Here is a 15,735-nt window from a genome sequence, read left to right as displayed (position 1 = left end):
CCTATTTCCGATCCTCCGTCCGTTCATGCATCCGGGCAGAATTCCTCTGGGCGGTGTCCACTGGCTCCTTTGACACCTTCGAGGAGCAGTGGGTGCTGTCCGGGGTTCTCTGCTCGGTGTCCCCGTCAGGTTCCCTTCGTCTGACCCTTTGACTGCAGTCCTGTCCCTGTTATTTCATTAGTTGTCCCCCAGAATCACTTGGCTTCCAGGTCCTGTGGACCTTCCCCTTAGGCTGAGGGGGGGGGGTCCTTTAACAGTGGGCGGGCTTCTGAGTGTCCACTTCCTGGATCCCAATAGGATCACTCTTCTGTAGCCATCTGGGCTGACCCTGTCACACAAGATATTTTAAAAGGTATTTTTAGAATAAATTTGAATAGAGAATACATTTAATGAAGTTATGATCTACTTGTGGTTTTTCTTGGAAGCAGAAAACTGTGGCTGAAATAATTGAGTAGATTTTTCCTTTCAAATTATTCTTTCAGCTTTTCACAGGCACAGGATTAATCATTATTTTAAGTCTCCCTGCTCGAAGATCATACACAATAGCAGGCTGCAATGTCAAGGCACACCAGAGTGACTTAGCTATAGTTGATAACTGTGTTTATTAATTGCTAGCCAGCCCTGGCCACTTTTAACTTCCACTTTTTGTTACACAAACTAAACAGGGTGAAGTGCTACAGATTCAGAAGAAAACACTGTAACCTTTTGATGTTTGCCTGCTAAATCTCAAGGGTTTTATGACGAGATGTGCTATTAGTCTGGAATTTTGGCCACACCGTAAACTTTAAATCCTCCCATTTGTCACGTTTTTCTCTTTTGGAGGACACACTGTTCAGACTTTTCTATATTTGACATGAGATTGGAGGGTTAGACGGGATAACAGCAGTGCAACTGGTGACTTTCATTTGAATCGATTGATGCTATGGAATGTTTTTCTTCCATCTTGATTTGAATTGCACCTACAGCACTAGCTGTTTTAAACACTGAGACCAACATTTTCCAAAGTATCTAGTGATTTTGGAGTGCCTCAGTTTTTGGATGTGCAATTTGAGTCACCTTTTAAAGGTCCTGGTTTGTGAAAGTGCTAAGCACCTGCTCTCTGAAAATCAGGCCACTTTAAGACATTTCAGTTTGGACACTCAAAATTGGAGGCACTCAGAATCACTGGTCACTTCTAACAGGAATTCAGAGCATAATAGAAGAAATGGCAAATAGATATGGCATCTTGATATGCAAGGAAGTGAATATAATAAAAATACTGGGCCAAATCATGCCTTCATTTACATCTCTGAAATCAGTGGGTTTGCACATATGTAAATAAGGGCAGAATCTGACCCAGTCAATATACAGAGGTGACAGATTCATGGCACAGCTGTCAGGATAGAACCCAGTCACATTAGCTTGGGTTACTGTGGAATTATAACAGTATTGTTCATGGAGGTATATTGTTATTGATCCAAAATAATGACCATTATTTCCTGCTGACTTTGCAGTTAATTTCTATTATTGCTTTAGACTTCAGCCTTAGAATTAAAAGGAAAAAATCTACTGTTTGCTAGGCTGAAAAGTGACTTTCATTATGGATAAATTCTGAGAATCTGTCCTACTGTCAACCCACAGGACAAAGGTTTTTCAGTAGTTACCTCAACTTCAGTCAGGGTTTCTTATATAAAAGCACAGACTCACTCTTCCTGGCAGAGTGAGATAAACTGCAGTTCCATGGTCCTCCTGTGCTCTGGGGCTGCAGTTCACCAGGAGACAGGCCAGGTGGTATTGCAAGGTTTCACAAAGGGAAGGCAGTTTTAAAAACTGCTCAGGGTACCCTGTTATGTGACTGCTCCCCACCCTTTGCTGCCCACTTCTTGGGTTGCACTGGCTTCCTGGGGGTGGTAGGAAGCTATGGCCTCTTTGCACCATCAAAACTTTCATCTGGTGGACCTTGTGCTGCCATGGGCTTTTGTCAGTCTAAACTAGCTGAAGCTGAAGTCAGCCCATGGAGTTCACAGAAGCAATGTGCAACAAATTCCTTTTAGCTCTTGCACTCTGTGAGGTTGCCCAGGTATAACTGGGGAAGAAGTCAGCCTGTCTTGTCTATTTCTTACACTATGTCATAATTCGAGTTATGCGACAGATATGCCGTAAATTGATTCTACTCTTCAATTTTAAAAACAGATTAAAAACATAGACAACATTTTCAGGCTTGGTGCCTGAATCTGGGCACAGAAATTAGAGGCCTGATTTTTCAACTATTAGTATTTATTTTATTTCATAATGCCCAAAATGCTTGATGGAAGTCTTCCAGTGCAGATGTGATAACAAGATTCATGTCCTGATGATCTGACAATCCAGTCTCAAATATGACACAACAAAAGGGGTGGGGAAGCCACAAAACATTGCAGGGGGTGAGGGAACAGGAAGGACAGGGTTTGTTTGCAGCCAGATTACATGGTTGTTTATCAAAGTCATATGCTCATCTTGGTAAAGCAATTCTTTTTAATATCATCGTATAGATTCATAGATATTAAGGGCAGAAGAGACCATTATTATCATATAGCCTGGCCTCCTGTGTAACACAGGCTTCAGATCCTCACAAAATAATTTCTGCATCAAGCTCATATCTTCTGTTTGAGCTTTAGCATATCTTTTAATATAAAAATAAATGTGATATATGATTTTTTTTAAGTGAAACTTTAGGAAGGATTTGAATGAGGAGAGGGTTTTGGCCTTTTGGGCCAGCGCAGGGGGCTTTTAGTGTGAGTTGTGATGCACAGGAAACTTATTTAGATGCCTATTTTGAGACACCTAACTTTGCAGAATACGTTGCCAACATTTTCCAATAGTTGTTTCAAAATTAGCGTCAACTGAAAAAATAAAGAGACTGATCTGAAGCCCATTGAACTTAATACGGGAGTCTTTCCATAGATTTCAGTGGATGTTGCTTAGGTTTCAAAATGACCAGCATTCTGAACTCTTGGAACAGAATTTTCTAGTTAATCCCGAAATTAAAACTTCCCCATTTGATTAACTATTTTGTTGTATTAGTTAAATGTATAACGTAAGAGGATGATTTTAAAACAAACAAAAATACCTGTAGTAAATTCAGAGGTTTAGCATTATCTTAATGAGAATCCTTCATTTCAGCCGCAGGTCTGAAACCTAGTCAGAGCTACCTTCTGAGAAGTGCACAAAGTTCCTGTGACACACAATAAGCTCTTGGCTACAAAATTTTTCTGAACTGATAAATAGCTACATATGTGCTCTGCTTAAAAATTATACCCCATTGATTCTGTAGAAAACACCTCAGTATGAAGCAGAACCACAGTCTTGAAAAACTGAATAAAAAGACTCAAACCAAAGCAAATTTAAAGAAAATTTTGAGGCAAAAGAAGTAAAATGTACTAGGTATTATAACTTTTCTAATTAGATCATTTTAACCCTTGCAATACCAAAATGCCAATATAGGTAGAGTGACCAGATAGCAACTGTGAAAAAATGGGACAGGGGGTGGGGGAGGGGGGGATCATATGCACCTATATAAGAAAAGGTCCCAAAAAATGGGACTGTCCCTTTAAAAATGGGACATATGGTCAACCCTAAATATAGGTGTGTCAAGATTCCTTCCCCACTCTGAACTCTAGGGTACAGATGTGGGGACCCACGCGAAAGACCCCCTAAGCTTATTCTTACCAGTTTAGGTTAAAAACTTCCACAAGGTATAAACTTTGCCTTGTCCTTGAACAGTATATTGCCACCACCAAGCGTTTTAAACAAAGAACAGGGAAAGAGACCACTTGGAGAAGTCTTCCCCCAAAATATCCCCCCAAGCCCTACACCCCCTTTCCTGGAGAAGGCTTGATAATAATCCTCACCAATTTGTACAGGTGAACACAGACCCAAACCCTTGGATCTTAAGAACAATGAAAAATCAATCAGGTTCTTAAAAGAAGAGTTTTAATTAAAGAAAAGGTAAAAGAATCACCACTGTAAAATCAGGATGGAAAATACTTTACAGGGTATTCAGATTCAAAACACAGAGGATCCCCCTCTGGGCAAAACCTTACAGTTAGAGAAAATAGGAATAAACCTCCCTCTTAACACAGGGAAAATTCACTTAAAACAAAAGATAAACTAATCCGCCTTGCCTGGCTTACCTATACTGGTTGCAATATTGGAGACTTGGATTAGGATGGGTTGGAGAAGATGGATTTCTGTCTGGCCTCTCTCAGTCCCAAGAGAGAACAAGCACGTAAACAAAGAGCACAAACAAAAGCCTTCACCCCTCCAAGATTTGAAAGTATCTTGTTCCCTTATTAGTCCTTTGGGTCAGGTGCCAGACAGGTTAGCTGAGCTTCTTAACCCTTTACAGGTAACAGGATGTTGCCTCTGGCCAGGAGGGATTTTATAGCACTGTATACAGAAAGGTGGTTACCCTTCCCTTTATATTTATGAAACGCCCCTCAAATCACAGATAGGGTGAAACACTGGCTGGGATTTCTTCCTGGAGCTCTAGGATAAAACAGAGTGAATAAGACACATGCATCTCTAAATATACTACTAACTGTATAAAGACTGGTTTCAGAGTAACAGCCGTGTTAGTCTGTATTTGCAAAAAGAAAAGGAGAACTTGTGGCACCTTAGAGACTAACCAATTTATTTGAGCATAAGCTTTCATGAGCTACAGCTCATGAAAGCTTATGCTCAAATAAATTGGTTAGTCTCTAAGGTGCCACAAGTTCTCCTTTTCTTTTTGCAAATACAGACTAATAATATTTCCCACATCTTAAGGAAGATTTGGACCAGTTGATTCTGGGAAACTTTCACAGGAGAGTGCATCAGCCATTTTGTTAGAAGCTCCTGAAATGTGTTGTATGTCGAAATCAAAATCTTGGAGAGCTAAACTCCACCGAATAAGTTTTTTTGTTATTTCCTTTGGCGGTATGAAGCCACTGTAGCGCAGCATGGTCGGGTTGCAAGTGGAAACCCCATCCCCAAACGTATGGGCGTAGCTTTTCCAGAGCATAGACAATGGTGTAACATTCCTTTTCACTGATTGACCAGTGGCTTTCCCTCTCAGACAGCTTCTTACTGAGAAACACGACAGGATGGAACTCTTGATTCGGTCCTTCCTGCATTAAGACTGCTCCCACACCACGCTCGGACGCATCTGTGGTTACTAGGAACGGTTTGTCAAAGTCTGGTGCCCTTAGCACAGGGTCAGACATGAGTGTCGCTTTAAGCTGGTTAAAGGCCTTCTGCCACTCTTCAGTCCACTGAACTGCATTTGGCTGTTTCTTTTTGGTTAGGTCTGTCAGTGGAGCGGCGATTTGTCTGTATTGCGGTACAAATCGCCTGTAATATCCAGCCAAGTCTAAGAAGGATTGGACCTGTTTCTTTGACTTTGGGACAGGCCAGTTTTGGATAGCATCCACTTTGGCCTGTAGGGGGTTGATAGTTCCTTGACCCACCTGCTGTCCAAGGTAAGTCACTCTGTTTAGGCCTATTTGACACTTCTTTGTCTTAACAGTTAGTCCTGCCTCCTTTATGGGCTTGAAGACTTTTTGTAGATGTTCTGCCTAGGAATCCGAAAATATGGCCACATCATCAAGGTAGGTGACTACATATTCTCCTAATCCCTCTAGGAGACCATCTACAAGTCTTTGGAAGGTGGCAGGTGCATTCCACAGCCCGAAAGGGAGTACATTAAATTCATACAGCCCGACATGTGTGATGAAGGCTGACCTTTCCTTGGCAGATTCATCTAGCGGTACCCGCCAGTACCGCTTGGTTCAGTCCAAGGTAGAGATGAACTGGGCCTGTCCCAGTTTCTCCAGTAGTTCATCTGTGCGTGGCATTGGATAGTTGTCTGGGCGAGTTACAGCATTTAGCTTACTGTAGTCACGCAAAAACATATCTCCCCATCTGGTTTGGGAACTAGAACCACTGGAGATGCCCATGCACTGCCAGAGGGGCGGATTACACCCATCTGTAGCATATCATGGATCTCCCGTTCTATAGCAATTTTAGCTTGAGGAGACACCCGGTAAGGTTGGGCTCTAATTGGGTGAGCATTACCTGTGTCAATGGAGTGGTATGCCCGTTCAGTCAGTCCTGGGTGGCTGAGAACGTCGGTGCGTAGCTAGCGCACAGCTCCTGGATCTGCTGTCGCTGCATACACCCAAGGGTCATGGAGAGGTTCACCTCTTCTACGCCACCAGCACTTTTTCCTTCATAGTAGACACCTTCAGGCCACTCAGCGTCATCTCCTCCCTGGGCTGTAAACTGACAAACCTTTAATTCTCTGGAATAAAAGGGCTTTAGAGAATTAATATGGTTGGAGGTGGGGAATGCTATGAGATAATTAACAGCTCCCAGAAGCTCTTGGACCGTGAATGGCCCTTCCCACGACGCTTCCATTTTATGGGCCTGGAGTGCCTTTAAGACCATGACATGGTCCCCTACTTTGAAGGACTGCTCTCTGGCATCTTTATCATACCAAGCTTTTTGCTATTTTTGAGCATCTTTTAGGTTTTCTTTAGCAAGGGCTAAAGAGGTTCAGAGGGTGGTTTGTAGATTGGTTACAAAGTCCAGAATATTAGTTCCTGGAGAAGGTGTAAACCCCTCCCATTTCTGCTTCACCAACTGTAATGACCCCATAACCTCGCGGCCATATACAAGTTCAAATGGTGAAAACCCTAAACTGGGATGGGATACAGCTCTGTAGGCAAAGAGCAACTGCTGCAACACTAGGTTCCAATAATTGGAGTGCTCATTTACAAATTTACATATCATGGTCCCCAAAATTCCATTAAACTTCTCCACCATGCCATTTGTTTGATGGTGGTAAGGGGTGGCAACCAAGTGATTTACCCCATGAGCTTCCCAAAGGCTTTCCATAGTTCCTGCCAGGAAATTAGTTCCTGCATCTGTGAGGATTTCGGAGGGCCAACCTACCCTGGCAAAAATGTCTGTTAGTGCCTGGCACACACTTTTAGCCCTGGTGTTGCTTAAAGCTACTGCTTCCGGCCATCGGGTGGCAAAATCCATGAAAGTCAGTATGTACTGCTTTCCTCTGGGTGTCTTTTTCAGAAAAGGACCCAGAATATCCACAGCTACTCGCTGAAATGGAACCTCAATGATGGGGAGTGGCTAGAGAGGGGCTTTGACCTGGTTTTGGAGTTTTCCCACTCTTTGGCATACCTCACAAGATCGGACATAGGCAGAAACATCCTTGCCCATTCCCTCCCAGTGGAATGACCTCCCCAAACGGTCTTTGGTCCTGGTCACCCCAGCATGGCCACTAGGATGATCATGGGCTAAGCTTAAGAGCTTGGCCCGGTATTTAGTTGGAATTACCAACTGTCTCTGAGGATGCCAGTTTTCCTGGTGCCCACCAGAAAGAGATTCCTTGTATAAAAGTCCTCTTTCTACAACAAACCGGGATAGACTAGAAGAGTTGAAAAGTGGTGTGTTGCTCTGTGCCTCGGTCCAAGCTCTCTGGAGGCTTTCATCTGCTTTCTGTTCGGCCTGGAACTGTTCCCTTGATGCTGGAAACATCAGTTCCTCAATGGATTGTGGACTTGGGCTTGGTCCGTCTAGAAGTGATGCAGATGATGGGGCTGTTTCCATTGATGGTGAACCGGACTCAGTGCTAGCAATGGTTCTGGTGCTGGTTGCTTTGCCAGTTTCGGTTTGGAGACTGGCTTTGGTGGGTCTCTGGGACTGGATCCACTATGGCCGTTGCAGTTATTGGCAGGGGATCCGGTTCCACCACCTCCATCTGGGTCTCTGGTAACACAGATGGGGCCCTGGTGGAAGGCTCAGGAACAGGGATAGGTGTGGAAGCTTGCTTAGTCTGGCTGTGGGAGACCATTCCCACCCTCCTGGCCAGCTTTACCTGGTCTTCCCCCAGCAGCATGGGAATGGGATAATCATCATAGACTGCAAAAGTCCACATGCCTGACCAGCCCTTGTACTGGCCAGGCAATTTGGCTGTAGGCAAATTGAAAGAGTTGGACTTGAAGAGTTGAATCGTCACTTGGGCCTCTGAGTTGATTAAGTTGGGGTCCACTAAGGATTGATTGATAGCTGACACCTGCGCTCCAGTGTCCCTCTGCACTGTAACCTTCTTCCCGCCCACACTCACAGTTTCCCTTCGCTTTAAGGGTATCTGGGAGGCCTCTGGGCCTGAGGACCTTTGTTGTGACCCTGGTGCAATGAACTGTAATCTGTTGGGGTTCTTGGGGCAGTTGGCCTTCACATGCCCCAGCTCATTACATTTAAAACATCGCCCAGTTGACTGGTCACTGGGGTGAGGTGGGTTGCTGGAGAATGGTGTGGTGGGACGATAAGGTGTCTGGGATTATTATCAAGCCTTCTCCAGGAAAGGGGGTGTAGGGCTTGGGGGGCATATTTTGCGGAAAGTTGTCTCCAAGTGGTCTTTTTCCCTGTTCTTTGTTTAAAACACTTGTTGGTGGCAGTAAACTGTTGAAGGATAAGGCAAAGTTTATACCTTGAGGAAGTTTTTAACCTAAGCTGGTAAGAATAAGCTTAGGGGGTCTTTCATGTGGGTCCCCACATCTGTATCCTAGAGTTCAGAGTGGGGAAGGTGCTGGAGGTCTAATTCAAGAATGACACTTGTTCATAGGCTAAGTGTTGTGTCATCACGCTATTCTGAGACAAAGCTTCCCCCTTGCAGTAGAGCCTTGAGGTCCACGGCAGATGCTGGCCATTTAGGAGTCATCCTGACTGGCCCGAGTCCCCGGGACGTCCCCTTTTTGGGGTCTTCAGAGTCCCCCCAGGCCTGCTAAGTTTGTGGTGTCCACAGGTCAGGGATTTTAGGAGCTGAGCAGCAGCATTAGTCAGTTTGTTTGCAAGTTGCCAAAAAGAGGGCCAATTATCACAGGGTATGCTAATTTATCAACTAGCTCTACTGTAACTGAATCGGTGGGTCCCCACCATCAGTTCCAGTTGTATACTGGGATAAGGCTTTATGCCTCCACGTTTACGTTGCAAGCAAATCACATCCCCATCCCAGGCCGATCATCTCTCCTGCTAGTTCAGCTTGCATCACATTTGGCTACACCCCAAGTCTACAAACATGGATGCTTAGTGGGACCATCAACTTGAGGGGGGAGGGGCTCTTGCCTGCCTTGCAGCCCTCTGTGTATTCACACTCCATCGATGCACACTCTTTCTTCTTATGTCCCTGTGCACTTCTATGCTCCCACAGGAGTAGCAGATTACCAAGGTTGTCTCTGTCAGCTCCTTCATAGAGAACTATGAGTAGAATCTATGCTTAAGCTCAAGGACTCCAGACTAGTTGTTTGCATCACTGGGCAGCTATCTGGGTGATCCTACATCTGAGCTCAGCCCTGTGTCTCACTGAGGTCTTCCCCTCTGCTTGTAGGTAGCTCAGGTCACCGGGATGGGATTTGCTGATGATATTTTTCATCGTGCCCAGGGTGCAGTATCTGCTGGTGGTAGGGTGACCAGACAGCAAGTGTGAAAAATCGGGACAGGGGATGGGGGGTAATAGGAGCCTATTTAAGAAAAAGACCCCAAAATTGGGACTGTCCCTATAAAATCAGGACCTCTGGTCACCCTAGCTGGTGGGCACCTAGAACTGCCTGGGGCTGTTTGGTGAGTGGGCCGGAATACCCACTCCTGACCCCTTACTGGAAGTATGGATACAAACTGCTCTGTTAGGACCAGCTCTGCATCTTGAGCCCTGGAGCATTCTTCTGGGCAAAGCCATTCCCAGCAGTGCTCTTTTAATGGTTGTGCTACCACCTGAGGGTGGGCCCCCTTGGGGTATGTCTCTGCTCTGAAGTGCTGCCAGTGTGTCTCGTCGCTTATAATCCGGGTAATCTGAAATAGAAGTCATCACCTGACTGTAGTCTTGAGCCTATTCTGGATCAAGGTTACAGTAGGTCAGCTGTGCCTGTCCTATCCACTAAAACTAACACCCAATGCTCCAGAGGCCATTGAGAGGCCAGCACCACTCTCTTGAAGGTGGTGAGGAATGCCTTCAGACCCATCATCTGGGTCCATCTTAGTTAACTTCAATGGCACAAATGGCAGAGCTCCCCCAGGGGTATTGGGCCCTGCAGGGCCTCCCTGGGCAGGGGCTGGTGATCTTAAGTGTTGCAGAAAGTCTCTGGAGTTCTTGCTGCTGGAACACAATCTCCTTCAGTTGCTGCTGCTGGACTGCTTGGGCCTTTGACGGCTGCAATATTTGGTGCTGAGTTGCTGTTGCTGTTGGCCTGCTTTTGTTGCCACTCTTCCATCCACTTACACCATTGCTCATGGTCCATCTGGACGGAAGCCCCCTATCAATGGACTGGTGTGGAACCTTTTTCTACTTTGGGGCCTTGTATCAGGTGTAGGACTTTAAGGCCCACATTCTCCAACACTTGTAGTTGACTGACTCTCAACCTGGGCTCGGCCATAGTCTCTCAGTCTTTTGCCCCCTGGTCTCCTGGGCAATCTCGCTGTTCCCGGCAGGAGGTCAGCTTACTCTTGGGGTCCTTTTGAGTCCCATTGCCTCTAGTCCATGGTGGCGCTCCCCAGGTCCTGCCACAGGCTGTTGGCTGGGAAAAGCCATACATGACCTCTCACCTGTGTCAGGCTTGAAGGGATGGGAGGAAGGGAAGGGTAGCCACTACCCCAGGCTGGGCTCCCGTTGCTACTGGAGCTCACTGACAGTTCCAAGCAGTCTATCCTCACAGGCAAACTCCAGCCCCTATCCCCCTTCAGTGACAGTCTTCACCTTTTTAAGCTGTCCCCTCTGCAGGTGGAGTATGCTCCATAGGTGCACCTAATTGGAGCTGCCTGAGTGCATGAACATGTGTTAGCCTTTCTATTAGTGGGATTGGAGTGTGTCAAATAAAGTCAAATGCTGCAATATAAAGCATGTGGAATACATTTATACTGGGCATTTGCAACTGCATTACAGCTCCTTTATGTCATGTGACTGGTGGAAAGGGGCTGTACCCACTCTTGAGAATCTGGTCCACTAGCTTGCGTGCGATAAATTGTGGAAGCTAATCTACCAGCAGTATTAGTTCTCCTTAGCTTTTAATGCAGGGGTCTCGAAGTCCCGGCGCGTGGGCCATCTGCGGCCCGAGAACCTCCCCACTGTGGCCCGCGGAGGAAAGACGCAGGCAGCCACGCTGCCCAATGTCTGCTGCAGGCGCCGCATCCCCCGCAGCTCCCATTGGCTGGGGGAGAGGGACAGAGATACCATCACTAGTCGCCAGGCAGAGTCAGCCATGGAGGGAGCATCATTAGTTGCCGAGCAGAGTCAGCCATGGAGGCAGGGTCACTTTTTTCCACAATGAATATAAACAAGTCAAAATACCGAACACAACTATCTGATGCACACCTTGCTGCAATCCTGAAGGTTTCAGCTGCTCAGTCACTGAGGCCAAACGTCAGCAAACTGACAGAACTGAAGCGTTGCCAGCTGTCTGGCAAACACTACAAACTCTCTGGCAGGTGAAGAATTGTATCAAGTTGTATGACAGTTTCATTATTTCTAAGAAATTTGAAATAAAAAATACAACACAAAAGTTTTCTTTTCTGAACACCATCTTCAGTGACATTATTGGCCCGCTGGGAGGATTTGAGGACTGGCACTGGCCCTAGGGTAAACTGAGTCTGAGACCCCTGTTTTAATGCTTTCACTTATACATGTGCCTAAATGTTTTTTAAAAGCTAGTGGGAAAATAACCTAAATAAATATACAACTGTTACACAAGTGTGTCACACTTTGTGAGCTAAAGAATGAGTGACTGCATGAAAACAGGTGTGTACCAGTTAGTCTGTACTACATATATGTGTTCCTGCTGCTCTGACCCATCCCTGTCCCTTCAAAGCTGCTAGCTACCTGAGCTCCTGCCTCAAGTTTTTGCTCCTGTTGGCTTTAATCCCCAGAAGCCACTCAGCATGCATCCCTCTGGCTATTGCACTCACTTCTTGGCTTCAGCAGCTCTTACAGCAGAGGCACTGGAAGCACTGACAGTGTCCCTGGGGCCATAATGGCCTTCGCTCTACTGCCTGACTAGATTAAATCCCTGTGAAAGTGTGGGGCAGCACTGTGTATTTCCTACAGGTGTTCATGGAGAGGGGTAGATACTCTTTGAAGATCTGCTTAACAGAAGGGAATTAGGGACTGGGCTTTCCTTGGTTCCATGCACCAATCTGACACCTCTTAGCAGCAGCCATTTAGCCTCAGGGCCCTTCATCTCCAATCTTCACACACAGGGCATAAGCCAGAAAACATGTAGTAATAATCCTTAGCACTTTCCAGTGGTAGGTCTCAAAGCACTTTACAAAGGTGGGTTAGCTTTGTTGTCTTCATTTTACAAATGGGGAAACTGAGGCAGAGAGACATTAAGTGATTTGGCCAAGATCAGGCAGCAAGCCAATGGTGGGGCCAGTACAAGCCAGTTCTCTTGACCTCTAGTCTGGTGCCTTATTCATTGTACAATGCTGCCTTCCCACTTTCTCTTCGTCTTAGTTGTTTCTGAAGAGAAATGCTGGCCACTTACAGTTTCTGGAGTGCAATAAGTAATTTGCTAATGGTGGGTCTGCTTTCAGACATTGTAATATTGATTGCCGTTATAATTTTGGTGACAGAGAAAAATACTAGAGTTCAGTACCAAAGCAATTGGTCTGATTATAAAATGTCAAGAGCACAGCACCTGGAGAGATAACAAGTGTCACACCTGCACTGTAGCAAAAAAAGCTGAAAAATGACCTACCCAGAGATTAATCAGGCTAGTTTTCTGGCACTCAATAAAATCCTTCCCCCCACTGCCTCCCAAATGCTCTTTTAAATAGCCATATTATCCATATGTCCCTGAACTTGATGATATTTCTCATGGGTGCACTGACAATGATTGCTGAAATCACAAATGATCAACATATCCAATATGCTACTTACAACAGGAGCAGATGTTTCTGACTTTCAGATGGCAAGGGATTTATGGACAAGTAAACCCGGGTTGTTGGTTGGTTGTTTTTTTCCCTTTTCCCCTCTCTCACTGACTGGAAATTGAGATCCGGAATCTGGGTTCTGAGATATTTACTGCTCAATAGCTGTATTGACTTGTTCACCCTAGGACCATGTTAGTACTCTGATTCAAGATAATAAACCTTACAGGGCTATATTGGCCCAGGCTGGTCCTGGGGTGCACAGAGGGATGGGGCAGGTAAACTATCCTCTCCCTCACAGGCCCCCTTCATAGTTGTGGATATAACCATAGTCCCTGTGGTTCCCAGAGCAGAGAGAGTGCTCACACATTGTGCCCATGGAGCCCAAGGCACCCCAAAAGGGATGGAGTTGGCTGGGCATGCAGGGTGAGGGAATAAGGCAGAATTCCTCCTACAGCTCCCAGAGTAGTGAATCTCTGCTCCATCCTGAGTCTGGTGCTCATCAGTTCACAGATATGGTATATCTTCCTGGAGAGGAAGACATGACTCAGCCCATAGTTTAAAGGTTTAAAGGCAGAATATTGACGTGTCCATAACTTGTTGCAATACCTACACATTATGCTTTACTTTATTTATGGTATGCTATTCTGTATCAGGCAGCTATTGCAGATATTCCAAACACTTGGAGGCACCTCCTCCTACAGAAGTGTGCATGGAGGTAAGGGAAATAGAGGGGCCAGGAGAAAACTCTGTGGAGATTTATCTCATGGAAACAGTTTCCTTGGTTGGAGAGAGCAGAGGGATTTGGGAATCCATAGAGGAGGGGAGCAGGCATTTGGTCTTCCAATAGTGCATATGCTGGGTGGGGGATCTACCGGAAAGGAATGGTCAGTTCCACAGAGAGTTGGTCTTATCCAGATCCACCAGTCACTGTTACCTGGCAGCATGGCTTCTACAGCCACCTAACATCTGTCCAAAATTCCCCTCTCTGAGAGGGTTGGGAAAATGGAGACTCAGTTAATGCTCCTTGAGGGTAGATGCAGGTATCAGCTCAGCAGAGAGGATGCTGCAGAATGTGTCTCCTTCTGTCCCTCACACCCCAGATTCACACATTCTGAGTGCCAGTATCGTGGCTTTCATGGATCCTAAGGTGAAGAAAAGGAAAAGCATCTATTTTTTTGGTGGGCCCTAACTAGGGTCCCCTTCATCTGCAGAGTAGATGGGATATGTTGCAGGCCACCCAACAAAAGAGTAAGTGCTGGAAATTCCCCTGATATGGTTGCCATGATTCACTCTATTTCCCAGCTAGTTCTGCTCTACTGGATTGAGCAAGGGTGGTTGCAGACTACCAAAAGCAAGACTTGTCCCTCACCACTGAGCAGGAAGTAGGGCTCCAGTCAACCCTACCTATTGACTAACCTCAGGCCCTCAAGTGGGGGCGAGGGGGACAAAGCACAGGATTCTTTATATAAACCCTAACCATTTCCCAAGAGAGCTTCCTCCCCCTCAATGGCAGTGCCTGGTAGCAAACATGGAATGGGATAGCAATAGCACACAGGGATCTCCTCATAGCTTCACTGGATCATCCCAGGTTTCAGAAACAACAATGTGCTGGCGTGGGTCTCTGGGGGCTACTGATAGCCACATGTTAAAATTCTGCCACCAACCTGAAAGAAAGATTAGGACCGTGTCTCTGTACCCTGACTCTAATGAATTTCATCACATCTCTGGGCACTACTAAATCACTCCTGACTGATTTGTTTTTATCCCAGAAGCTTTCATGAGTACTTCTGAAGAACACACATTTCCCGCCCCCCCCCCCCCCTTTGGAAAAACACTGATTTCACTGAATGACAATTATTTTTACCTGTTTCCTGTGGGAAAATATTCTGGAACACCCCTCAGACACCTTCAGCGCTCCGCCCACTTCTGTTTATACCGGTTGAAGACAGTGCTGGAGTGACACTAGAGTCATGTTTTTTCTAGGAGGAAGTATGGACCTTTTTAGCAAAGTGCAGCTTAGTTTGAGTTTGGTTGCCAAGTGTTGCTGCTTCCCTCCTTGCTTATGATAAAGCATTTTTATTTACTGGGGGGAAAAAATTAATAGACTATTTTAGCCTCTTTGCAACCTCAAAGCCCTCTCACTCCATCACCCCTTCAGGACACAGGGTATATCATGGGCAAATCAAAAGCTTGTTAGGGAGCCACTTGTTACAGCATTGGCAGCAAAGCAAATGAAATATATAGTGATAAGGTTATTTATTTTTCCAGTGGGAAAAAAATTGAGATAAACACCTCTTTGCAGAGCACTCTGGGAGAGAGTAGCATAAGATAGGGGTATAATGAGAGTAGAAATAACACTTAACCATAGCATTGCATTTTGAGATGAACTAACCATGCACAGTCATTCATAGGGTGCTCAGATTTTTGCAGAGGGACACATTTCTTTATATGGCTCATACTTAGATATGTGATGTGTGGAGAGGGAGCAATAAACCTTCTGGCTTTTTAAGCAGCCCAGATAAGGATCAGGCAGAATTGCAGTCTCTGTGCTCAGGGGAATGTGGAGAAGGCTCCATCTCTATTCTACTGGGAGTGCACTGTGCTCCATAAGCAGGAGTTCGGGACACTCCTACACATCCCTTAGCAAAAATATACAAAGATAGCTCCATTGTTTTCTTCTTAATTAATCTTCCCCCCTAAACAGTTTATTGATTTTCTCCATTTGTCAATATCTTTCAGGAATGGATGTACTCAGAGCTGAACAAGTACTCCAGATCTCACCAAAGCCATGCAGAA

Source organism: Chelonia mydas, chromosome 1 (genome assembly GCF_015237465.2).
Source record: "Chelonia mydas isolate rCheMyd1 chromosome 1, rCheMyd1.pri.v2, whole genome shotgun sequence".
NCBI lineage: Eukaryota > Metazoa > Chordata > Testudines > Cheloniidae > Chelonia > Chelonia mydas.
The sequence above is the reverse complement of the archived record's forward strand: the minus strand, read 5'-3'. Positions refer to the sequence as shown.